At 43.5% G+C, this 27,646-nt stretch overlaps 1 protein-coding gene and 1 non-coding gene across 16 annotated transcripts in view; one reads left to right on the forward strand and one right to left on the reverse strand.

Annotated features, from left to right (window-relative positions):
• APBB2 (amyloid beta precursor protein binding family B member 2) overlaps window positions 1-27,646 on the reverse strand; it is a 362,842-nt gene that overhangs the window by 267,780 nt on the left and 67,416 nt on the right. For 13 of the 15 annotated variants that reach the window (XM_043871222.1, XM_043871214.1, XM_043871219.1 and 10 more), the window contains one exon: window positions 21,957-22,112. The exons of 1 other annotated variant lie outside the window; for it this stretch is intronic. The gene's annotated coding sequence lies outside the window, so the exon portion shown is untranslated. The remainder of the gene's footprint in view (window positions 1-21,956; window positions 22,113-27,646) is intronic. One more of the 15 variants, XM_043871210.1, reaches the window with a different exon arrangement.
• On the forward strand, window positions 5,939-6,049 carry LOC122673699. Its single transcript, XR_006334809.1, has one exon. It is a non-coding gene; the product is annotated as a U6 spliceosomal RNA (small nuclear RNA).

The raw sequence follows: 27,646 nt of genomic DNA on the forward strand, positions 1-27,646 counted from the left end.
GAAAAACAGACTGGTTCCAAATAGGAAAAGGAGTACGTCAAGGCTGTATATCGTCACCCTGCATTTTTAACTTATATGCAGAGTACTTCACGAGAAACGCTGGGCTGGATGAAGCACAAGCAGGAATCAAGATTGCCGGGAGAAATATCAATAACCTGAGATATGCAGATGACACCACCCTTATGGCAGAAAGTGAAGAACTAAAGAGCCTCTTGTTGAAAGTGAAAGAGGAGAGTGAAAAAGTTGGCTTAAAAATCAACATTCAGAAAACTAAGATCATGGCATCTGGTCCCATCACTTCATGGTAAATAGATGAAGAAACAGTGGGAACACTGGCTGACTTTATTTTTTTGGGCTCCAAAATCACTGCGGATGGTGACTGCAGCCATGAAATTAAAAGACACTTACTCCTTGGAAGGAAAGTTACAACCAACCTAGACAGCGTATTAAAAAGCAGAGACATTACTTTGCCAACATAGGTCCATCTAGTCAAGGTTATGGTTTTTCCAGTAGTCATCTATGGATGTGAGAGTTGGACTATAAAGAAAGCTGAGTGCCGAAGAATTCATGCTTTTGAACTGTGGTGTTGGAGAAGACTCTTGAGAGTCCCTTGGACTGCAAGGAGATCCAACCAGTCCATCTTAAAGGAGATCAGCCCTGGGTGTTCATTGGAAGGACTGATGCTGAAGCTGAAACTTCAGTACTTTGGCGAAGTACTGAAGAGTTCATGCGAAGAGTTGACTCACTGGAAAAGACCCTGATGCTGGGAAAGATTGAAGGCGGGAGGAGAAGGGGACGACAGAGGATGAGATGGTTGGATGGCATCACCGACTCGATGGACATGAGTTTGAGTAAACTCTGGAAGCTGGTGATGGACAGGGAGGCTTGGCGTGCTGCAATCCACGGGGTCGCAGAGTCGGACTCGACTGAGCGCCTGAACTGAACTGAAAGTTTTGAGCGAAAAGGACAGTTTCGACTTAAGTAAAAGGAAATCTGAACAAACTATGGACTTTAATCAACCCTGGATATTCACTGGAAAGACTGATGCTGAAGTTCTAATACTCTGGCCACCTGATGCGAAGAGTCAACTCATTGGTAAAGACTCTGAGGCTGGGAAAGATTGAAGGCAAAAGGAGAAAAGAGTGGCAGAGGTTGTGATGGTTAGATAGTATCACCAACTCAGTGGACATGAATTTGAGCAAACTCCAGGAGATAGTGAAGGACAGGGAAGCTTGGTGTGCTGCAGTCCATGGGGTCTCAAAGAGTTGGGCATAACTTAGTGATTGAACAACAATAAAAGGAACATAAAGGTGTTAATAATAGAGGAAATAGAACGAGAGGGTTAATGAGAACTCTGCACTACCATCCCAGTCTGTCTGCAAACCTAAAACTGTTCTACAAAAAGATAGTCTGTTTTAGAAAAGGAAAAAGAGAGTGTGACTATGAGATCAGTTTTCTTGATTGGCTCATAAACTACCTATATCATCAATTTCAAAGAAAAGTGGTTAGGCCATTCTAGCAAAAGGATCAATACTGTATTAATGACATGTGATTTGGGGAGCGAATCAGGACTAGGATCTCCAACTGAATGTGTGGAACGTGTTTTTTAAACCTAATATCATACATGTATGTCGTTCTCCTCATAGAACACTAACATGCTTCAGGCTCCAGGTTCTCCAGCTTAATTCACAATGTTTTAATGAACATACCCAGGAAGGAATTTACCACACCTCCTACTTCTCTAAGTCAACTCAAGTTCTTAAAGTCTCAGAAAAACCCTACGAAGTTCAATTTCTGTTTTAAGTATGGGTTTCTGTTTTCTTAAAGAATTACAGTTTCAAGTCCCATGCTATATAGCCATCTCAAATCCAGAACTTTAGGCACCTACACATTAACATACCCTAACCATCCTATGCCTGATTCTTCCCTAAAAAAGAGAACTCGGCCTTTCAGATCCTGTTCAGAGACGTCTCTCAACTTTAATCAATGATTCTCTTCACTGCATGTGTGATATCAGCTACATTTCCATATATAAAAACTTTCCTATGGGGAGTTAGTCTAATAAATCACCATGAGTAACAGTATCTCCTTTTTTAGATCTAACTCCTGGAAAACTACAGATCATCACAGTTATGTAAATATTTAACAGACACCATTTGACAATATTAACCACAGTAAGATGTAACAAGATTGAGAGTATTTCCCTGTGGTACATTTTGGAAGTCTCATAAAAAGTACTGCAATATGGATGGTAAAGATACCATCACCAGGGACTTCCCTGGCTGGTTAAGACTCCGCCTTCCACTGCAGGGGACACAGGTTCCATCCCTGGCCAAGGAACTAAGATCCCATACACCAGATGGTGCAGTCAAAAAGAAGTGGCACCATTTTATAAACGAGGAAGATTGAGGCTTACAGTTGAAGTGAGAATTCACTCAAAGACAGCGCTGCGTGACGTTGTCCCCCTGGGGACTCTCCGAGGCCTGGCTGACAGCCAACTATGCCAGAGCTCTCTTCAGTCAGAAAGCCGGGGCCGCTCCCTGAACTTGCCCACAGAGCCTGCCTCATCTCTGCAGGCTTGCTTCTGTGCAGGCCACGTGCCTGCTCACGCACTCAGTCTCCGGAGGAGAGCTGCATAACCGGCCCAGGACGAGGGCCCTGCCGCACTCACCCGTCACCTGGCCTGTGCTGACACAAGGCCTCGCAGTCCGGGTGCTCCCTCGGCCCAGTGGCCCCTGACCACATCAACCGTCCTGAGCTGCAAAGCTGATCCACGAGCAAAGCCATGGAACAAAAGCATACCCTGTTCTGGGGCTTGAAAACTAGAAGTTCAAGACAACGTTTTTTTCATTGACCTTAAAGCAAAATAAATTAAGTTTTACAACATGGCTGATAACCATAAACAGAAAAGAGAGGGTGTTGTTTCCCCCAATGAGTCCTCAGCTAGGCCTCCAACTGGGGGCTGTGGACATTCAGGGAATGGTTCCCATCCAGATCCCAGAAAAGGAGCGGAAGAAAGTGAGTTTTAGCAGCGATATAGTGTGAGCTCCTCCTACAGGAACCACCCTCTACAAAGTAACACCTAAAACCGACTTGGGTGCATTCCTCTTTCTATAGCTTCGTTGGCCAAATTGACCATTCTGTTATTAGAACCTTGGATTCTCTAAGCTGAATGAAAAGTCAAATATTTTTAAAATATCAAATCATTAAAAAAAAAATTCTCTGCTCCCCTGGTACAAAATATAAAGGTTCTGATTTTGCAGAGAGAGGGACTGATTTGGAGTTAACTGCTCCTGCCTTGAAAGGAAACCAAAGGCTTCCAGTGCCCCAGGACATCACAGAAGCTGCTGAAAGAAGCAGTTTATTGAATAGTACTTCTGTGTCTTCAAAGTTTTAATATGTCTAACAGTGGAAAACTAAAACCATTTGGATCAAAGAGGCTAAAAAAAAAAAAAAAAATCAATGCTTCCTTTGTTTGTTTTTAACCAGAATAACCAAAACTGAATATAGTTCACCAGAGTATTAAATTTCTGTCTCACTGTAATTTTCCTTCTGTGTCCAACTATACAAGAGGCTTTTAAAAAACTAATAAAATGTTCAATCTTACCATCAGTAATAATATGCTTTGAATTTTTCAGAAATTAAAGATAGGATTGTGGGTCTCTCCGAACCCTTTCTTGTGTGTCCAGTGGCATGTAATATAGGCTTTCTCTTCTGCATTCATGAGAAAAGTGACCAGAGAATACCAGAGGGAACTAAGGGGTGTGTGTGTGTGTGTGCACGCCAAGCACTGAGCCACAGTATGTCTGTGGGTGGGTCAGAGCGGAGGAAGGCAAGCAACAAAGTTGGCATTCTTAAAAAGCGTCACAGGTGTCTCCTAAGATCTAAAATTCGACTTGCCCCTCCACTTTTCCACTCTGTTCTTTGCTCCAGGAAGCTGACAACGTGCTTCCTCAAAGCAATACTGAGGAAAAAGAACAAAGCTGAAAGCGTAATCCTCCCAGACTTTAGACTACATTACAAAGCTACAGTAATCAGAACAGCAGAGTGCTGGCTTAAAAACAGACACCAGGATAAACGAACAGAACGGGGAGCCCAGAAATCAACCTCAGCCCTGCAGTCACCGCTCTACTCTCGTCTTCTCTTTTTGGTCCCACATTTATGTGATACCACAGAGTGTTTGTCTTTCTTTGTCTGACTTGTTTTACTTAGCATAATACCCTCAAGGTCCACCCACATTGTCACAAATGGTAGGATTTCCTTCTTACTCAAGGCTGAATACTCCTCCACAGGGTGTATGTGTATGTGTGTATGTGTATATGCATGGATACACATATATGTGTATGTATGTGTAATCCATGTAAAACATCTTCTCGTCTTTAGGTATTCCTCTGATGACATACATTTAGGTTACTCCATATCTTGGCTACTGTGAATAATACTGCAATGAATGTGGGAATGTAGGTATCTCTTCAAGGCCCTGTTTCAATTTCCTTGGGATATATACCTAGAAGTGGGATTGCTGGATCATAGGTAGTTCTATTTTTAATGTGTTGAGGAACTGTCACACTGTTTTGTATGGTGGCTGCGCCAATTCACATGCCAACCAACAGTACACGGGGTTTCCTTCCCTCCACATCCTCACCAACACCCGCTGGTGCTCCTCTTTTGATAACAGCCATTCCCCAGAGGTGAGGTGATTATCTCACTGTGATTTTGGTTTGTATCCCCCTAATCATTAGTGATGGTGATCAATTTTCATGTATCTGCTGGCCTTAGACCTTCACCACCTCTGGTTCACAATTGGGAAAGGAGAACTTCAAGCCTGTATGTTGTCACTCTGCTTATTTAACTTATATGCAGAGTACATCATGTGAAACGCCAGGCTGGATGAAGCACATGCTGGAATCAAGATTGCTGGGAGAAATATCAATAACCTCAGATATGCAGATGACACCACCCTTATGGCAGAAAGTAAAGAAAAACGAAAGAGTCTCTTGATGAAGGTGAAAGAGGAGAGTGAAAAAGATGGCTTAAAATTCAACATTCAAAAAAATGAAGATCATGGCATCCAGTCCCATCACTTCATGGCAAATAGATGGGGAAACAATGGAAACAGTGAGAGACTTTATTTACTTGGGCTCCAAAATCACTGTGGATGGTGACTGCAGCCATGAAGTTAAAAGACGCTTGCTCCTTGAAAGAAAAGCTATGACAAACCTAGACAATGTATTAAAAAGTAGAGACATTACTTTGCCAACAAAGGTCCATATGGTCACAGTGATGGTTTTTCCAATAGGCATGTATAGATGTGAGAGTTGGACCATAAAGAAAGCTGAGCACCAAAGAATTGATACTTTTGGAGAAGACTCTTGAGAGTCCCTTGGACTGCAAGGAGATCCAACCAGTCCATCCTAAAGGAAACCAACCCTGAATATTCATTGGAAGGACTGATGCTGAAGCTCCAATACTTTGGCCACCTGATACGAAGAGCTGACTCGTTAGAAAAGACCCTGATGCTGGGAAAGATTGAAGGCAGGAGGAGAAGGGGACGACAGAGGATGAGGTGGTTGATAGCATCAACGGACATGAGTTTGAGCCAGCTCTGGGAGATGGTGAAGGACAGGGAAGTCCGTCATGCTGCAGCCATGGGGTCACAGAGAGTCGGACAGGACTGAGCGACTGAGCAACAACCAAAACAGGACCTCTCATGCGGCCTTCCCTTGCCTCAGCTCTCTCCGGTCCCGTACCTTCCCTACACCGTGCTCATTACCCTGATACACGATGCATCCACCTGTTCATGGCCACCTCCTCCCGTGAGAACGCAGGGTCCCACGCCTACTGTTTGAGAGATGGGCACTGCACAGTCCGCACTCACTACATTTTTGTCAAATAAGTGATTTGGTTATTAGGGAGAAACAAAAAGAACTGCTGGTCTGTGCTCGCTTCGGCAGCACATATACTAAAAAAAATTGGAACGATACAGAGAAGATTAGCATGGCCCCTGCGCAAGGATGACACGCAAATTCGTGAAGCGTTCCATATTAAAAAAAGAAAAAAAAAAAAAAAAGAGAGAAAAGAAAAAAAAAAAAAAAGAACTGCTGGTCTGCTTTCCTAGTGACTGCAACTAAATTTCCAGTGACCAAGATTTTCAATGGCCATCTTTAGAGATGCTATGGAAGGAATTGTGTAAATTAAAAGGTGAGTCTACATGAGGATTTTCTACACTGCACATCAAAGCTGCAGTAAATAATAATAAAAAAAAAAAACAAATAAACCTAACGGTTTAAACCTGAGTGGCAAAGGGTTTCTGTAAAGCACCAGAATAAGTAACTTTCACTCTGCAAGCCACAGAACCTCAGTCACCATTACTCAACTCTGCTGCTGCAGGACGTTAAGAGCCAGAAACAATACATCCGTGAATAAGCACAGCTATGTGCCAATAAAACTTTATTGATAAACACTGAACTATGTGTAACTTTCACATGCCACAAAATATTGCTATTCTTTTAATTTTTTTCAAACACTTAAAAATGTGAAAACCATTCTAGAGTTGTGAACCATATAAGAATAGGCTGTGGACCAAGATTTGACCTCTACGCTATAAGTTTTCCAATTTACATCCATTCTAAGGGTGGTTTTTGTTTCGTTTTTCTACAAATGAAATACATTCTGGCCCATGAATCTCTTGGATATATAGTCTACAATTAATTAAGCATGGAATAGCTTTTGCTAAAGAGTAATAAGCTGGATAAGCAGTTTATTTAGGTGAATAAACAATACTAATGCACCTTTTCAGGGCTGTCTTTCTACACAGATTTTGGTCATCTTCAAATGTCTGTCACCATCTTTTCCCTTATCTAAGTATTTTCATTTTTCAGCCTGTTTAAGAAATTTCAATCTGCTCTTTCTTCCTTTATAGAGGGGGGAACTGTAACGAAATCTTAGGACAGAGGGGAGAGTGGCTTCCCAAGGATTTGGGAAGGTGGATTCCAGTGCAGTGTTTCCTGATTAAGTGTACAATGTGTTGCTCAGACTTTGCTTCCAAGTACTCTCAGACACACTCTGTTGGGTGGGCCCTGGAATGAGAACGACTTAGACTGCAGGCGCTACTAGCACTCGGGGTCACCTGTCCCCATGCGCCATAAAAATCTGCTGAAAATGCCAGGCTGGCAGTAACATAGCCAAAACATGTTATTTCATAACTTAAAGCAGAAGGTTTTCAATTCCTCTCATTTATAACAGTAGCCTCATCTCTCTTCCAGAACAGCAATATATGAAAATACGGAATTTGAAGAAGCACTCTTCATGGTATGACTCAGAAAAGTCGGCCAACATAGGGAAGAGGGATATTAACATCAAACACGCCTACTGGACCGTGGACACACTCTAGGGGATGGGAACACTTCACAATAGCCCTTCAGATGCTCTCAACATCCTGATGTTGGGTGTCCTGGAAACCCAATCAAGAAAGAATTCAAGAGGAAAGTTACCCCCAACTGTGTTCTCTAAGCACAGGAGACATGGAACAAAACCCCAATTTATTTTAACCTAACTGATTACATACTCCTCTTGCCCTACTCATCGTGCAAGGAGATCTATTGGAATGCGGGGTGAAAATTTTTTCAGTTTTCTGCAATGCCTCTGGTGCTCTTGCTTCTCAAATTTCCCAGTAAATCAAATTCAAATAATCAGGCCAAAGGAAGCCAGTGGTTTTCCAACTCCTACTGTAAGCAACACAGTCTACAGACTGTGAAAACCATGGATTAAATTAAGCTTCACTTGAATTTCAAGATGCCAGAGACGGTCTCCTGAGAAAGAGGACTTGGCTTGAAACCCCGGTGTCTCACACGCATGGTCCAATTCACAGCAAAGACGGCTGTCCACAAAGCCTCCCCATCTTCCCAGACCTCTCCTCCATTCTGCAAAGCTTGGAATACACACATCAATGGAAGCTGAGACATCAAATCACGGAAAGTTGTAAGATAAGCGCCTCCGCCTCATCTCACGCTCTTCATTGAGTTTCTGAGGGAAATGGAAATGCAGATGAGGCAGGCAGCTTCCAGCAAAAATAATCAGAAGTGAATAAGTACACCAAGGAATCACCACTGTAGCTGCCTGGCAATCCCATGGGCTCTTATATCGACACGTTCTGTTGGGGAATAACCAGGGCCCCAGGGAGTCACCCTCTTCCATACATCCAGACTGGGATGCTGAAACCAGGTGATGGATGAAGTGGCGATGAGGACACCTCCCTGAACAAGCCTGGCTTCTGCCTGTATTCATTTGCTAGGGCTGCCCTAACCGACCACCACAGATGGCACAGTTTACACGACAGAGATCTCTGAGCCCTACATCGAGGTGTCACCATCAAGGTGTTGACAAAGCTGTTCTGCTCTAAGGCCTCTCTCCTCAGCTTGGAGACGCTGCCTTCCTGCTGTTTCCTGCCCTGGTCTTCTCACTACACATGTCTGTGTCCAGATTCCCTTGTCCTTTAAGAACACTGGTCATAACGAATTCAAGTCCACCTCCATGACCTCATGTTAACTTAACTGCTTCTCTGAAGATCCGATCTGCAAACATACAGTCACATTAGGCCTTCCACACAGGGATCTTGGGGGACACAAGTCAGCCTCTTGCCCTGCTGGAATCACTGCTATGGCAGGGCTCTGTTTCCATTCATTCTGACCAGTGCCGGACGCTTGACAACGAACTGGTAACTCAGCTCTCACTATTCTGAAAATTAACTATCTTTTTTCATAATGAAAGGATATTACATTCAACAACGTCCCAACACCACTCTAATTTTGATAACAACAACAACAAAAAAAAACACAGTATGTAATTTTCACTGCCTTTATAAAATACTTTGTCACATACCAAATACAATTATAAAGAAAAGTCACTGGCAACGGGGCACGCTAAGCCTCAGCTGCTTTCTTTTCTTTCTTTTTTTTTTTTAAAGCAATTTGCACTGCAACAAAGATCACCACAAGAAAACATCAGGACACTCAGCTGACATTTATCATCATGGAAGGCAAGTGTGAAAAAATACGTTCTCACTTATTTCATGTATACCTTTTCATGCAGACATTCATGTCTTTGCAGGAAGGATTACTTACTGCTGTGTTCATCTGTGCTGCCAACTCTGGATATCAAATGGGTTTAGAAAAATAACACTAAGTGTTGTATACCTAAAACTAATTTAACATTGTAAGACAACTTATACTTCAATAAAACACACATGCCCAGACACATACTGAAATCAAGACTTCTATTCAAATGAGGTGTGTGGCCAGGAATATCATCAGTGAAATGTAACATTTAAAAATCCTGTATCTAACTGATTGCCAACTGAGCTACCAGCTACCAGCTCACTTGGTAAAGAATCCACCTGCAATGCAGGAGACCCAGGTTTGATTCCTGGGTGGGAAAGATCCCCTGGAGAAGGAAATGAATGGCAACCCACTCCAGTATTCTTGCCTGGAAAACCCCATGGACAGAGGAGCCTGTCCACCAAAATTTGGCAAACCACAAAATGATTACCAAAGCTCTTTTTAAAAGAAATACCAAAACCAGTATCATTTAAAGGTGAGCAACTGAACTGAACATCAATTTAAGCCTCCACAATTTCTGACCTTATAACCATTTACGTCCTCCAAATTTAACTATGTTATTTATCAATTCCATAAACATTTACTGAGACTGTACTATTTAGCAGGCACCATTTGAGGTGCTAGAGATACGTCACTAAACCAGATCCCTGCCCTCGTGGAACCGAGTCTGATAAGATAGACACAGCACTTCCCTTACTGTTATGCAAACCCATTTTCCTTCCCAACTTCCCAGATTAGGACATGGGTATCTGCAGCCTCCTAACTTCCCAAATACAAAACCTTGGCGCTATCTTGTATTTCTCATTCTCCATCACATCCCTCCTGGGGTCTCCAGTGGCCACTTCCAACCTTGCCTCCTCTACCTGCCTTTCTTAATACAGACAATATTACCACCTTCAAGCCCAGGCCATCAGCCCTGTGCTCCTCGCCTTTCACCAAATCCTGTTAATCCCACCCCTGGGATCCCTCCCCAGTCGCTTCCGACCTCTCCACTCCATCACCACAATCCTGGTCATTCTTCTTCTCAACTTACATCACATCCTCTCTGAAAGGTGAAACCTGTAAAGCAGGAACAAGTGATCTTCTCACCCTCGTCTCTGCAATGCTCCTTGTGTTTGCACAGAACTCTGGACACACTTGTTAACTCAGTCTTTTGTACTCCTGGCCATCTCCCCACTAGACCATGTGCCCTGAGGGCAAGGCTTCTTATTTTTCTAAATTCTCAGCGACAAACACGACAGGCCAGCAGACGCTGTGTGCCTCTTGAAAGCCACGTATTCATTCGTGCGACAAGTAGGTATCAAGCACCCACTTCCCACCAAGTAACGCTTCTAGACGATGGGGATATATAAGTGAATACAAACCCTCAAACCCCTGCCTTTTGCAATTTATATTTAAACAAATTCCTACTGTGCAAATTTATGTGAGAGTGAGATAGAAAGACAATCATTTAAAATGTAAGTAGGCAATGTGTAATAAAAGAATAAGCTCTACAGGGAAAAAATAAAGGAGGACAAGAGGGATTTGGGGAGGAGAGGCAGGAAAGTCTGCAATATTCAAGGCCATCAGGGTTAGGCAGGTAGGTTTCACTGGACAGTAACATCTGAGCAAAGGTTTAAACCAGAGAGAAAGCTCACCGTGTGGGCACCTGGGGAAGAGGATACAGGAAGAGGAAACAGCAAACGTAAAAGTCCCGAGGCAGACATGTCCTCAGGGTGTTCAAAGGCCAGTGTGGTTGGAGTGGACTTAGCCCGGGGAGAACAGGAGGTGATGAGGTCCAAGAGGGAAGGAGGGGGCTTGTTACGGAGTCCGTCAGGTAACTGGAAGGACTTGTACCTTTTACTGTGAGGACAAAGAAATCACTGCAAGCTCTGAGCAGAGGGGTGCCCTAGAGTGACGTGAGTCTGAACAGGATCACTCTCCCGAGAACAGAGAGAGAGGTGAGGACAGAATCAAGGGAAGAAGTGAGGCGGCCCCTGGAACAACTCAGGCAAAACGGAATGGCGGCTTGGGTCAAGTTAGCCATGTGGATGTGTTCTGATGGCCGAGTCAATAAGGTTTCTGACGGGCTGACCGGACCTTGGAAAAGTGTCTACACTTCTCCCTGAGAAGGCCGGTTCACCTCACCGAGAATACCAGCGCCCCAGCCGAGACCCTGCTGCTTGCCCCTCGATGGCCGTGGGGGTCCGGGATTCGTTCTCCGCATGCTCACCCCTCTCGTCTCCTGTCACCCTCAAGCGGCGGGGGCTGGCGCCCAGAGTGCGGCCCCATCACAGCATCACCTGCTCACAGGGTGTCCCCTTCAGGGCACAGACCTGCTCCACGGCCCCCCACCATCTCCTCGCGAGCTCAGCCCTATCTCGAGGCCTCAAACCTCTCCATCCACCCGCCTCTGCCCTCCATCACCCTGCCTGCCCCGCCCAGGGCCCCGGGTCTCCGGCCCCTGCCGCCCCCTCAGGGTCACTGCAGGGTCCTTCTCCTCTAGGACTTCTCCCCAGGACGGGATGGCTCATGTTGCTTCCCACCTCCTTGGGGTTCCTGTGGTCCTTAGCACTTGTACCAACCATCCACATCACACTGGCCCATCTAAACTGTGTGCTCTGAGAAGACAAGCGCCAGGCCACAGGCTTCCCAGGCCCCCCATCACCTACTCTACAGGAGGCAATTGTAACCCTTGCTGACAAAGATCATCACAGGGCAAAGTCCAAGAGGACAATGTTCAAATTATTTTAGGTGCACTGGTAACATCTGAAAAGTGGGAGGAGTCACATAAAAATCCAAAGGTCTGTCTTCTCTCAAACTATGAGAAGGTCACTGGAAGATCAGGCAGCACTGGCCCTTGCTCCTGAATAGCTGAGTGGTAACTGTGCCTTTTTCCTCCTTTACGCTCCAGTCCACCTGCTTTCTTCTCTGTCAGGTCCTGGCAGGCATGTGAGTTTCCAACCCCCATACCAGGCACTGGCCACCCTGAATTTTTAAAACATCAACTTCCTTTGGGAGCTGAGTACGAACTGAAGGTAGTATCGGTTTTTCTCACTCACGATCCACGGGCACAAACTTGTTTGGACGTTTCTATATTTTTAAAAAATGACATTCATTCTATACATACACAAATACATACACATATGTACTTTGTACTAACCTTCTAACAGATTACAGTTCACATACTCTGGTTCAAATACCTTCCAATATGGGGGGGGGGGTATAATTCTTGTGGTAATTAAGTATAAGAGGGTCAGACGTCAACACAGAAGCCATACAGAAAGAAAGGAAGACAAGGCAAAAATAAATAATACCAATGAGCTACTCATCAAGTCATTTTAGGGGGAAAAAGTTACTAAAATTATTGTGGAAACTAGAAAAATGTCCATGGCTTTGTAGATTTTTAAAAATAAAAACATCAAGGATAAGAGACTGAAATATGTACAGTTAAGGGATGTTACAATGGATTTGCTCTCCAGACCACAACTGCCTATATGCTAAAGAAAAACTGCTATCTTTAAATTATTAAGTTTCAGCATCCAAACTAAGAGCAGAGGAGGAAAAGTGAAAGTCGCTCAGTCGTGTCCGACTCTTTGTGACCCCGTGGACTATACAGTCGTGGGATTCTCCAGGCCAGGATACTGGAGTGGGTAGCCTTTCCCTTCTCCAGGGGATCTTCCCAACCCAGGGATTGAAGCCAGCTCTCCCGCATTGCAGGAGGATTCTTTACCAGCTGAGCCACAAGGGAAGCCTAATACTGGAGTGGGTAGCCTATCCCTTCTCTGGGGTAAGTCATACCATAAAGAAATGGATACAAAGGTTTCCAGAGCACCTTACCAACAGCAGAAGAGTCAGCAGTCACTGCTACTGGAAGAGTTGAGGGGAGTCACCTCCTTTGACCTATGACTCCTGTCTGGGGGGCTTTAATTAAGAGGAAAGCAAAATCCAGACACAGAAGTTACTTAAAAGGCACCCTGGCTTTATCTGTGCATCAGTCATTACTTCTAGTCCAAACAGGCAGGCCTTTCTCAGCAAACAGCTCTCCTGATTAGCAATCAGATTTTGGAGACTTCCACAGCCACCTCCAGCCTTGTGGTCTGAAAAGCAAATACAATTCAGTCCAAAGCTCATATTTAAAGCAAACAAACTGAACATAAGAGTACACTTTCAGACACACTTCAGCACGATGGGATTCTTTGTCCTTCAAACCACATTTGGTAAATATCTTTCTCTTTTCGCATTCTCAACTCAACGTTTTAACTAAAAAGCTTTCAAGGGAACGTTCACTGGCTTAGCATATACTTTACTACTCTGCCCATAAAAATTACCTCTCTCTTCTGCATGTAAAGAGGCAAGAAAAGGGGGAAATTTACAGTGTTTTTAAAAACATTCAGTAAGGTTTTATAAACTGTACTAAAAATACTGTGAATGGTTATGGTCATGATCATACACTGCCCAGCTAGCTCTTTATTCTTGTTTAAAAGGAAAGAAAATAAATAAGTGAAAATGGCTAGAAAACTCAAATAATACAGAAAAGAAAGAGAAGTTTTTCGGTGTAATAACAGTACATATTTTTCCATGGGGAAGAAGATATAAGTACCAGCATATATATCTTCATTAAAACATTTATACAAAAGGAAATGGTATTCACAAGATTTGGAAAAGACTTCTTTCATTTTATATAGATAACTGCACATATATATATATATACAAGTGTATGTGTGTGTATATATATATAAATGATATAATTCCAAACTGGCACACATATAGAGCTCCTTCATTCTTTACAAATAAGCTATGAGAGTAAAACTTGTACAAATATCTTGGCACAGAGTTAACAAAACCTATTTATGAAACTGCTGGTGATGTTAAATTTTGAAATATGTTACCAAATTGCCCTCCCGTGGCATCTACTTTATAAGATAATTCAATCTCAAACAGCAGTCCCTTTTCTGCATATAATGTAAGTATCACAACTGACCTGCTTTGTCTCAAACCACATCACAGAACTGCCAGACAATCAACCCATCACAGAACAAGTCACACTCTTCCAAACAACACAGATTCTACACACCAAACCAGACGCACCATGGATCAAAGCTGGAGGCTGCCAATCACAGCTTCGTGAAGAGTGCCGTGCTGCTGGCCTTTCTCATTTTTCTCCATTCTTTGTCTAAGACACAACTGCAGGAATGGGCGGGTAGGGGTAGAGAGATCACCCTCTCCTCGGTGTTTATCCCAGTGCACGCGGGATGCTATGATAAACCACCACAGACTGGGTGGCTTACAGACAACAGAAATGTATTCTTTCTCACAGTCCTGGAGGCTGGACGTCCAGCTCGAGGTGCTAGCACAGACACCTTTTGGTGAGGGGCCCTCTTCCCGATTCACTGCTGGAGTGCTCACGGTGTTCTCAAATGGCAGAAGAAGCCAGGATGTCTCTGGAGCCTCTGTTATATGGCAGTAATCAGGGCTCCACTCTCCTGACTGAAGCACCTCCCAAAGCCACCACCTCCTCATACCATCACCTTTGGGGGTTAGGATTTCACCATGTGCATTTGGGGAGGGGACACATTTATCTGGACTTCCCGAGTGGCTCAGTGGTAAAAGAATCCGTCTGCAATGCTAGAGACTCAGGCTCAATAGCTGGGTCTGAAAGATCCCCTGGAGTAGGATATGGCAACCCACTCCAGTATTCTTGTCTGGAGAATTCCATGGACAGAGGAGACTGGCAGGCTAAAGTCCAAGGAGACCAGAGCGTTACTCAACTATGAACACTAGCAGATGGAAACACTGGAAGTCTGAGACCATCATAGAGTTGAACACCTTGATCCCTCCTCAAGGTCAAATGCCACAGGGCCTCCATGGCAGACAGTGCCAAGAAACTCCAAGCTCCCCAGACAAGAAATGCAGAGTCAGGGTCAGGGATAGTCGGGGATGGTCAGGGAAGCCCAGGATGACATTCTTCCTTCCTTCTCTAAGTAAGCTGCTTGGGCCTGTCTGATTCCCTCAGCAACCAGACGCCTCCAGGCAGCTGATGGCAGGTTGACCGAGCACGTGGCTGGGCCACGTATCTTGGCTGTAAAATCAGCGACAGACCCCCAAACAGTTGTGCGTTTTTATTTCTGCCTCTGAGGGTCTGATTAGGTATTTTCCTCTGGTAAAAAGCCTTGAAAAACCCCCATCCACTGACAACCTCCTACCTACTTATTTATCAAAATTAACGAAATGCCACTTCTCCAGATTAATCTACATCCATGTTAACCACTCTCTACTTGGCAATTCCAGAGCATCCTACTCATATAGTACTTTGGGCCTTTACTACCTCATTAGTTATAATAACGATGCAAGATACACAAAGAGACACACACAGACTTTTGTACAGACCAACCACTTTGTAAGCTGTGCAAAGCCTTTTATTTATACAGGTATATCATGAAGTTTGAGAAAAAAGTCTAGGTTCAAATTTAAATCAGTAGCTGGGAGACTCGATCTCTCAGCTCCAGAGCATCTTCATCGTAAAACAGGTAGTGCTGTCTCTCTCATAGGAGCTTCTGAGGATTCTCCCCACCCCATCCAGTCCCACCAAGAGCTGAGAAAGTGCCTAAGTTCTCGGCATACTAGACAAGCTCAATAAAATGTCAGCTCTCCCACGAGGGCTCGTATTCTGGCTATCTCTCCCCTAGGATACTTTATTTCGTTCCCTCCAGCAACTACCGAAGTTGACTTTGTTAATACTGTTAACAAGTTCATTTGGAATGTAACTGAATCACACTGAACCAAGTAAAACTAACTCAGCATCTCTCAGCACTCACAAATTAACGCCGCCCTCAAGATCGGTGCTCATTTTTCCTCCAACTTTAGAATCATCGAGGGCCTAAAGTCACGGCTGGAACTCCAGACTTTCTGTTTCTGAGATGTGTCTCTGGCAAAGCCACTAACTGCCTCTCACCTGCCCAGGCGCTGCCGCTGTCGTGCTTGAACCGGACACCAGAAAAGAGCCACAGCACTCACAAACTATTTACAGCCTGAAGTCGTCAAGAAAACCAGCCTTAAGAAACCAAGCGTGGACTAGCTGCTATCTAAATTCTGTCCTCAAAGGGCCTCAGCAGCATGAAGAATGCAAGAAAAACTGTTTCCTTTAATTCCTAAAAAGAACACAGTAGCAAACTATAAAGAGCAATTTCCTAATGAAAGTTAGACTAATGTTGATATTCATTTTCAAAATAAATCACTGGCTTGGACACTGTCTATGCAAACATCCAATAGACTTATTTTTGTTTCTAAATGAAGAACAATTCTTTGTTGAACAGTAATAATCAATTTGGAAACTTGAGAATTTCTAAACAGTTACCATATCATGTATATAGGTCACATTCGGACAGTATCATCAGATTAAATGTTTTCTTCATTATAGATCATTATGGGACTGAGAAACCACTGCTTGTTCTTACATCAGTAATTATACTAAAATAAATGACAACTGACTACATGTCCCCGGAGTACGGTACTTTTGAAGGCCTTTAAGGGAAACCTAGTACCTTACAGGTTTTTTTAAAGACAAATATAAAGACACGCAAAAAATCAAAAGATGCAACATTCCAAACTCTATTAATACGTACATTTACCATAAACATCCTCATTAAAGGTTTCACAGGAATATGGTTTCTCCTAATGAAAGCCAGTTCCAGACAAGCTCTTTATTCTTGCACCAGCCTCACCAAATGTGGCCACACTGACCTGATTTTGGCTTTATCTGCAACCATATTATTATAAACAAGCAGGAACCGTCACAAATGTAACTCACCACAACCCCACCTGCAGCAGCTCACTCACTGCAAATCTCTAACTTCAGACTGCATAAGGCCCCATTCAAACTGAAGGGGCAGCTCAGAAGCCACCCTCACTCAGCCCTACTGTGCTTCAGTTCCCTAAGAAAAGCAAGGCCAACGGGACCACAGCCTCCTAGAACATTATACTACACTCCTCAGAGGGTCATTCATCATTCTGTCACTAGGTCACAAGGATTTTTTAAAAGGACACCAAAGAGAAAGAAAACACTGAAAGGAGAGACGGGGTTAAAAATTCACGACACCCATTTCCAGCTCCCAGAGAAATAAACAAAAGCTCACCGACTGTTTTTTCTCTTAAATGAAAATAGAACGGGTAATTCCATGTTGCTCCGTGGATGTCCTTTTATGAAGTGACTTTATCTACCAAAGGACTGCAAGGAAAGCAAAGGGGCCAGGTAACAAACACGTCAACCCCACACAGGTGGAAATGAGAAGATTACAAAGAAAGAGCAGGAAGCAGATAAGCCATTCTCGAGCACTGAGCCCTCCGGAAAACAGGAGGCAGGGCTTGACCTACTAATGGAATTGCAGAAAACATGTTCTAAATCAAATCGTGTGATTTTAAAATCTGATTAAAGTCCAATAACAGATGTCTGCTTTTAGCTATACGACAGGGAGGAGAAATGTCTCTGAATCTCACCAAGACAAAATTAATATTTTTTCACATTAAAAATAAAAGTCAAAATTGTAACTTTACTACAAAATAAAATAAAATGGCCAACTAGAATCCAAACATCACAATAAAGCACTTTTTTTCCTTTTCTGATCTTTATGCATTCACAATTTTTACAAAGTCATAACTAAAGAAGAGACAAAAATGTGCAGTCCTTATGTTTCTAATGTAATTAATGTCTTCACAGTAAGCAGTCTATTGAGAACCATACCAACAAAAGGCAAAAACAGCACACTTAAAGATAAAAGTGTACCTAGCACTTTATATTACAAAAAAGGTCCAATTTGCATAAAACGTAAAACCATACTATAACCTCCAAACCCAAGACATTTTAATTGACAGTTTTCATATAGTAAAATAATCATCTTATAACATTTATCTTTCTTTGTATAAAGACTCAATTCGTATAATCATTAATGAAAACACTTTAAATTCTTGAAATAATATACCAAACATGTAAATCCTTCAGTCAGTAATCACTGGTAATGATTAAGACAGACGTAATCTTACCTGCCTCCTGAGAAGCCTGTATGCAGGCCATTAAGCAACAGTTAGGACCAGACATAGAACAATGGACAGTTCAAAATTGGGAAAGGAGCACATCAACGCTGTACATTGTCACCCTATTTAACTTATATACAGAGTACATGTGGCCAAATGCCAGGCTGGATGAATCATAAGCTGAAATCAAGAATGCCGGGAGAAATATCAACAACCTTGGATATACGATGATACCACTCTAAAGGCAGAAAGTGAAGAGAAACTAAAGAGCCTCTTGATGAAGGTGAAAGAGGAGGAGTGAAAAAGCTGAGTAAAAACTCAACATTCAAAAAACTAAGATCATGGCATCTGGTCCCATCACTTCATGGTAAATAGACGGGGAAACAATGGAAATAGTGACAGGTTTTATATTCTTCGGCTCCAAAATCATTGTGGATGGTGTTGACTGCAGCCATGAAGTTAAAAGACACTTGCTCCTTGGAAGAAAAGCTGTGATAAACCTAAACAGAGTATTTAAAAGCAGAGCCATTACTTTGCCGACAGAGGTTCGTAGAGTCAAAGCTATGATTTTTCCAGTAGTCATGTACGGATGTGAGAGTCGGACCAAAAAAGAAGGCTGAGTGCCAAAGAATTGACGCTTTTGAATTGTGGTGTTGGAGAAGACTCTCCAGAGTCCCCTGAAGAGCAAGGAGATCAAAACAGTCAATCCTAAAGGAAACCAACACTGAATATTCATTGGAAGGACTGATGCAGAAGCTTCAATACTCTGGCCACCTGATGCGAAGAGCTGACTTACTGGAAAAGACCCTGATGCTGGGAAAGATTGAGGGCAAGAGGAGAAAGGAGTGGCAGAAGAGACGCTTGGATGGCATCACTGACTCAACGGACATGAGTTTGAGCAAACTCTGGGAGATAGTGAAGGACAAGGAAGGCTGGCGTGCTACAGTCCACGGGGTCACAAAGAGCTGGACCCGACCTAGAGACTAAACAACAACAATAAGGCACAGAGCACGGAAACTCCACTTTCAGCTCAACTTTTCTGAAACCTAAAACTGCTTCCATCTAACAAAGACTATTAATTTTTTTTAAGTCCAATAAGGTCAAGTATAAAAAACACAAAGTAATCATCATAAAGCCCAACCTTGAGAAGAGGAAACAAATCGGTAAAGTTCATGACGCATTTGGAATTCTGCTTACACCAGAAAGCCAACTCTTGTTTTTGGTGAGAAGAGCAGCTGTTCCCCTCTGGTGTTCAACTCTGGACAACTTTTTGATAACCTCTCATTTGGCTGCTCCCGAAACAATTGTGTTTACAGTAAACACCAAGATTCTACTACTGGTGAAACTCTGAAATTATCTTCCTTATCTGCAATTAACTATAGGCTCTGGAAAGCCTCCCTTTCTTTCAGACTCAAAAAAGCAAGTAATTGAATTAAATATAGTTCTAAATATGTGCCTGCTCCTCCTCTGTGAAATAAGAGCTCTCTATGATCGCCTCTTCCCAAGCCAGCAGAATAATAATAATAATTCCGCATTCCTTTGACGCCCACAGAATTTTGCTCTTAGCTCTGGTGATACATTTTCACTCTGGGGGTCAGCTAGCCTCACACTGATCTGATCTGGCTGATCACTGCAAGCCCCTGAGGACAGGGGCAGAGCCACAGTCACGTCATGCGAAGACTTCACACTGAAAGGTATGGCAAAGCAGGATGTTTTTGGAACGAAGTGATTGACCCGTAATTCAAACCACCTAGCTAACCTTCTGGGAGAGTGAAACTGGAGTTGCTGGCTTTTGGGGCTGCTGGGTCTGGGCCCACCCGTGGTGGGTGTAAGGTGGGTGTATGTGTGCATGTGTCCCCCTGCCCCCATTCCCTTTCCTCCATCAGCCTACTCTGATTTCCTCTATGTTGACTTCACTCTCAGGAAGGCTCTTCCTACGTGGTAGCAAAGAGGGTCACTAGCAGCTCCAGCTTAACAAACCCACAGACAGGAAAAAGCTCTCTGCAGCAGCTTCATAATTCCATACCTCCACAACGGGTCCTTGTGACCCTGACTAGCCAAGCTGATGTCACATGCCCACGACAGAAGCAATGGAGTCATCGCCTCCTCTGACTACAGGGGCTGAGAACAAAGCAAGGGTGACTGATGGCCCAGGGGAAAGCCGCGTGATTTATTGAAAGGAGGAGGAAAGAGATGCTGGGTGGGCAAAGCCAACAGACACTCACTGCTTCACAGGCTCTGAAGACCGCTGACTCATTCCCTTCTGATTATTACGTGTAATTCCCTTCTGCTTACTACATGTACCACTGAACACTGAATACAAAGTGTTTTCAGCGCCTGTCCCTGTCTGATCTTCTTTCTCAGAATGAATCCTTTCCCACCTTACTGCCACCTGTGAGGCGGATTATGCAGTTTCCTCCTCCTGCTTCACAGTGAGGCTGTGTTGCGTTTAGTTACATTCCTACTGTTTGCAGGACATTTCTTCTCCTTCGTCCTGGATATCTTAACACCATATGCACACACTGTTGAAAACAAATGTGTTGCGAGCTTTTGTTTGGAGAGAGATTTAAGAGTAAGACACCACCCTCATGGCAGAAAGTGAAGAGGAACTAAAAAGCCTCTTGATGAAAGTGAAAGAGGAGAGTCAAAAAGTTGGCTTAAAGCTCAACATTCAGAAAACTAAGATCATGGCATCTGGTCCCATCACTTCATGGGAAATAGACGGGGAGACAGTGGAAACAGTGTCAGACTTTATTTTGGGGGGCTCCAAAATCATTGCAGATGGTGATTGCAGCCATGAAATTAAAAGACGCTTACTCTTTGGAAGGAAAGTTATGACCAACCTAGACAGCATATTAAAAAGCAGAGACATTACTTTGACAACAAAGGTCCGTCTGGTCAAGGCTATGGTTTTTCCAGTGGTCATGTATGGATGTGAGAGTTGGACTATGAAGAAAGCTGAGTGCCGAAAAATTGATGCTTTTGAACTGTGGTGTTAGAGAAGACTCTTGAGAGTCCCTTGGACTGCAAGGAGATCCAACCAGTCCATCCTGAAGGAGATCAGTCCTGGGTGTTCATTGGAAGGACTGATGCTGAGGCTGAAACTCCAATACTTTGGCCACCTCATGGGAAGAGCTGACTCATTGGAAAAGACCCTGATGCAGGGAGGGATTGGGGGCAGGAGGAGAAGGGGACGACAGAGGATGAGATGGCTGGATGGCATCACTGACTCGATGGGCATGAGTCTGAGTAAACTCTGGGAGTTGGTGATGGACAGGGAGGCCTGGCGTGCTGCAATTCATGGGGTCGCAAAGAGTCGGACACGACTGAGCAACTGAACTGAACTGAACTGAAGAGCTTGCCAAGCAAACCAAAGGAGCACACACAGAAGCACCCCGCCTCCCCCAGAACGTGGCAGGCCTCCACAACCCACCCTTCCTGGTGTGGAAACACACGAGGGCAAGTCTCTGAGAGCATCGGGGCAAGCCCACGCTCTCTCCCCGAAATAAAGCCAAGATCAGAGAGTAACTATGGGTGACCTCTGGTTGTGGTTTGTTGTACATTTGCTAAGCTTAAGACCTCCTTCTCGTCTCTGTGAGAGAGAGGATGGGACAGAGGAGAGAGGAAAGGAAAAGAAAGAAAGGAGGATAAAATGCACCGCATCCAGAAGTTTGTCAGGCTGTCTGCCATTTGTACGATGGCCAGGAGTCCCTCAGATAACTGGGAATGATTATTTAGGGGTTGTCTCAAAAACACTCCATGAAATGAACAAAACCACCTTCCCTGTGTGATCCAATCCACTTTACCCAGCCTCTCTGATCTTATACCAACCTGATCTTGCTTACGTTATCGTCTGTCTCAGGCTTTCACAGGAGCTTTCTTTTATGGATTTTCCATCCAGCAAACGTTTCTGTTCCCCGGCTGGGCAGATCTGACCACAGCATGCTTGGCTACGGACGGCAGCAGCTCACCCACAGCAGCTCCAACCTGGAGGGGGGGAAGGCCGGAACCCGTTAGAGGAATTCACAGGCACACACACTCTCTCTCTCAGGACTGTGTGTCTGGCAGGAGAACCCCCAGCATCGCCCAAACGTTTAAAATCATTAATGAACAGAGACAAGAGTTTATAAGGTCTCCTAAAGACACCTTACAAGTGTGGGCTATTCTGAGGGGGAGGATTGAAGTGCTTAATTATTACTAAAAAGGTTTGGCCAAATGCTTATGCTCTGTTTGTGGAAAATTTAAAAGCCAGATGTTTTAATTAACCACAGAAAACACGAGCTACAACTAAAATTTCATGAACACACTGATCTGCCCTGTGGAAAACCACAGGAATGTTCTGGCAAGGCTTGGACTGAATTCTTGGGACACAGAGGGCTGGGATCATTCCCCTTAGGAACCCGAACAGAAAATTAACTTGCTCAATATGTTTTAGAAAAGTAAAATGAAACCCAGATTTAATCTCAACCAAATACAAAAGCATTTCAGGACTTCAAAGGGCACCACCAAAAGACACCGAAGGGAAAGGTCACAAAAAATTCCAGCGTGGTTCAGGATTTAGAATGTATTTTCAATGCAAAGTGAATAGTGTAGCAGAAAAGCTCACAGGCTAAATAACCCAAAGGAGAAACTAATCATCTTTCATTTCCTAATAGAGGAAAATGATGTATGAAAACCAGTATTCAAGTGAATCATAAATATTATCAAATGTAAAATATGTTCAGGCAAAAGGAATCACTTAACTATCCTACTTCAGGCCAAACCTGCAGCCTGGCCCACACTAGCTACTATGCTTCAGCTGGAAGAATCAAGGCATCCAGAAAAACTGCTAAAATAACTTAGGCTCACTGAATTCAGAAACAGAAAAATGAGGGAATCTTATAAAAGCAATTAGTGAACAATTAAGAACAGATTAAAAAGTCTTTTGTTAGTTATAGTAATAGTTGTGACAGCATCAATATACATCAAATATCGATTCAAGAGAGAATGAAACATATGTTATTTTCAGATGGTCCACAATTCTATTTCTGTAAGTCACAGACCTTGACACAAGTGTGCCAAGCATAATATTACATTAATCTCCATCTTCATTTGAAACCTCTGTGGCAAAAATAATTTCAAAAGGAACACAGCAGGAAAAAAGCAAGATATCAAGTTATCTATCTGTGGTATAATCCCAGTTTTGTTCTACAAATTGAGTGTATATAATCTAAAGATTTCAAAGCATGAACAATAATGGCTATTTCTGGATCATGGAATTAGACATATTTGTGTTTACATCTTTGTGTTTTTCCAAGTTTTCTACAATTAATATGTATCATTTTTAGAATTAGAATATTTTTAAATAAGGTTTTTCTTATTAAACAACATGGGGACGTGAATCAGAAATGGGATACCAATATAATATATTAGCCTCATTTGTGGGCTTCCTCTTATCTGAAGAATAAAAGCTAAAATTAAAAAGACTTCATTTATCTGAACTCTGTAATTCTTCATTTAGAAGTTCAAAAGCCACGTGTCCAATAACACCCCAGGGCTGAACAACTTCTTTTCTAGGAACAAGAAATTTTTACTGATTTTGCAAACCTGTCACAAAGAAACAAGAACGTACTTATTCCTCTCTCTTAACTAATGCATCTAAATTTCTCTGTCACTAGCCATGCTATACGACTGTCACTTAATGAAAAACGTTCTGATGTTACTTAAGATTTCACAGGAGCAGAGCCCTTAGTAAACACTGCCACACGCCATTCCTGATACTCCTGGCATCTCGGAAAACACAAAACTCAATGGTGCAATCTTAAGGGCATGGCAACCCACTCCAGTATTCTTGCCTGGGGAATTCCATGGTCAGAGGAGCCTGGTGGGCCACAGTCCGTGGGGTCGCGAAGAGTCGGACACGACTGAGTACCTATCACTTTGACTAACACTGGGGTACTTGGCAGCCCATCATTCTAAGAAGCCAGCGTCCTCAGGTTACAAACGAGGACACTGTGGCCCAGAGAGGTCAAATGTCTCTTCCAAGGCCACACAGCTGGTGGGGCAGGGGTAAGTCCAGACCACCGGCTCGACTGAGATCAAGCGCTCAATCCACCACTACAACGTCTCAGCACATCTCCACCATGGGTTAAATTCACATTAGCAAAACGAGTAGAACAAGACAAGAAATGTATCCCGTCAAAAATGAAACGCACGCAGGAAAAGAAAAGCAGAGACCCAAAGCTGCGCTGAACTAGACGAGGCTCTGCCCATAACCCGCTCTGCCGGAGAAACAGCGGCTGCAGTGTGAGCGGGCAGCAGGGGCCTCGAACGGAAACCGCCTGCCAGGCCAAAGGCTCTCTGGTCCTGGGACTTGTCCTGCTGAAGACAGCAGGGCTCCACTGCTTGAAGCAGGACAAGAGGTTTTCAACACGAGAACACAACACTGGCCCCTGTGAGCTGCCTGTGGGTGAGATAGGGACGCGTGCTCACCCCACTGTTGGAGGTAAACGATCTACTAAATGACCAGACACCGAGTCTGAGCCGCCTCCTTCCAAAACAACTCAAGTTTTAGGGAAGAGATATTACTGATTTCAAAAATTAAGAAACAGGGTGGGGATCATTTTGTAAAGTACAGAAACAGCAAATCTTTGTTATGTACCTAGGACTAACAGTGTTGTAGGCCCATTATACTTTAATAAAACATTGTTTGAAAAGAAAGGAAGGAAGGAACAGGAAGGGAAAGGAGAGAAGAGAGTCACCAATAACTAAAACAAAATAATCCTAACGCTTCATCTCATATGCCAGATACAAGTGTGGGGGTAAGCAGGACTTCTCCTCACTTCCTCTAAGTGACTCTAAGTGACAGTGTACGAACACTGCTCCTCTTCACTTCTTTCTCAGCATTTACCTATAGCATCCACACCAGTCAGAAACCTGTATGTCCCACAGATGTGAGCAGCCTGACGAGCAAGGCAGAGCAGAGGACAGATGGCAGTGACGAACTCAGAAATGCTCCCTGAAAAGCCTTCATTGAGTTCCCTCCCGTCACCCCGTGCCTACTGGGCAGTGGGACCACAGAGGCAGAACTGTGAAGCCGCTAAAAAAGCTGCATCCAAGGACGACGGGAGCCGGCTCTGTGAGCGCCGGGACCAACACAACAGCCCCGTCCCGCCTCGTCTCAGGAGTCAGGCGCCCGAAAAAAAACGCTTATTTTTTCCACCCCAAACTGCTCCTTCCCCACTATCTATTTCCATGGCTGGACCCTGGAGGAAAGACAATATTGACAGTTTATTCATTCCCTTCTGTGCTTCTGCTCTGATGCTAAAGGTTAATATCCACAGAGGGCAAAAGGAATCAGATTCTTGTTGCTATTTCACAATGAAATCAAAGCTTGGTAGTGAGTGTTGTTCTAGGAACTCTTGGAAAGTCATTTGTAGAACAGTAAGTTTAAATTTAGCAGTCTGGTAGAATGAACTCTGACCTGCTAATCAAATTTGGCACAATCTTGCTGAAATCACAAAATTATCTTTCTCAATGAGAGACTAAGCAGAAATTAGATCAGATTCATTGATTCTGAAATCCTGTCTTACTGGGAACCTTGACTGCGTGCTACTTGGCTCTTTACCTTCACTCAATGTCTTTGGCAAAACATGCCCCTAGTACTGCCACTGCCTGAGAATCTTAAATGTACGGTCAGCACTGTTTACCCGTTTTAATATCACAGGGAAAGCTGGTCCTTCCTGAGCCTGATCCAGGAATATTAGTCTAGCCAGCTCAATACTTCTGAAATCTCTCTCTCAAAACGACCAGGAGGACCAGGCAAGACCATGCCAGAGAACACCCCTTTCGCGGCGCGGGAATCTTATTTTAAAAACTTAGATGAGAGTATTGGTAACTTCACATCTTAAAATATTTGGGAGAGAAGAGTATAAGTTATTTGAAATAATGAGGGTTGTGTTTTAAATCACGCATCACCAGCAACTGAAATCTATTCTAAATAAGCGAAACTGGCACCCAGTGAAGTCTGTGGAGACATGACAATTTTGAAAAGGTTTCACACAGCAACGCCCCCTGTCATGCTCTCAAGTAAAGAGGGTTGCAACAGTTTGGAAGGGGCGGAATTTATGCTTTCTGATGTTCTAAAAACTGTTCTTCGGAAGCAAAATTGGTTCAAAATTGGAAGAGGAATACAAACGACAAGGCGGTATACTTGTCACCCTACTTATTTAACTGATATGAAGAGTACATCATGCAAAATGCCGGGCTGGATGAATCACAAGCTGGAATCAAGACTGCCAGGAGAAACATCAACAGCGTCAGATATGCAGATGATACCACTCTAATGGCAGAAAGTGAAGAGGAACTAAAGAGGCTGTTGATGAGGGTGAAAGAGAAGAGTGAAGGAGATGGCTTGAAACTCAATATTCAAAAAACTAAGATCACAGCATCCAGTCCCATCACCAGATGGCAAATAGATGGGGAAAAAATTGAAACAATGGCAGATTTTATTTTCTTGGGCTCCAAAGTCACTGAAAACAATGACTGCAGCCGTGAAATTAAAAGACACTTGCTCCCTGGAAGAAAAGTTATGATCAACCTAGACAATGTATTAAAAGGCAGGAATATCACTTTGACAACAAAGGTCTGTCTACTGAAAGCTTTGAATTTTCCAGTAGCCATGTACGGATGTGAGAGTTGGACCATAAAGAAGGCTGAGCGAGGAAAAATTGATGCTTTTGAATTCTAGTTTTGGAAAAGACTCTTGAGAGTCCCTTGGACCGCAAGGAGATCAAACCAATCATTCCTAAAGGAAACCAGCCCTGAATATTCATTGGAAGGACTGATGCTAAAGCTCCAATACTTTGGCCACCTGATGCAAAGAACCGACTCATGGAAAAGACTCTGACGCCGTGAAAGACTGAGGGCAGAAGGAGAAGGGGGTGGCAGAGGATGAGATGCTTGTGTGGCACCATCGATTAATGGACATGAGTTTGAGAAAACTCTGGGAGATACTGAAGGACAGAGAGCCTGGTGTGCTGCAGTCCGTGGGGTCACATAGAGTTGGACACAACTTGGTGACTGAACAACAACAAAAGCTGTTCTGGAAAAAATAAGGGATGAAGAAACCAACAGATGTAGAAGTCGTGGTCCCAGCTCTGCTACTTACGACCCGAGGCTTTCTGGGATAACTAACATACACTCTTTACCTTTTGTTTCATCATCTCTAACAGTGGGATGATACTACTGGCCAGTTTCATGGGACTCTCAACCAATGAAACCAAATAGGAAGGCATTACGTAAGTTTTTAAAGCACTGTGTATTCATTCAACAAATATTTACTAAGAAACTACAAAGCTGCCAGATACAGCACTGTGGATTCAACCACAAACAAGAGACCCAGCCCCTTCCTGCAAAGACCTAGGTGATGAGATGCAGTTAAATCTGTAAGAGGCACCGGGAGTTATGGGACATGCAGGCGGCTTCCAATCCGAATATCAGAAAAATATGATATATTGTTACCTTCACAAGCTCTTGAGGAA

Source organism: Cervus elaphus, chromosome 17, assembly GCF_910594005.1.
Source record: "Cervus elaphus chromosome 17, mCerEla1.1, whole genome shotgun sequence".
Taxonomy (NCBI): domain Eukaryota; kingdom Metazoa; phylum Chordata; class Mammalia; order Artiodactyla; family Cervidae; genus Cervus; species Cervus elaphus.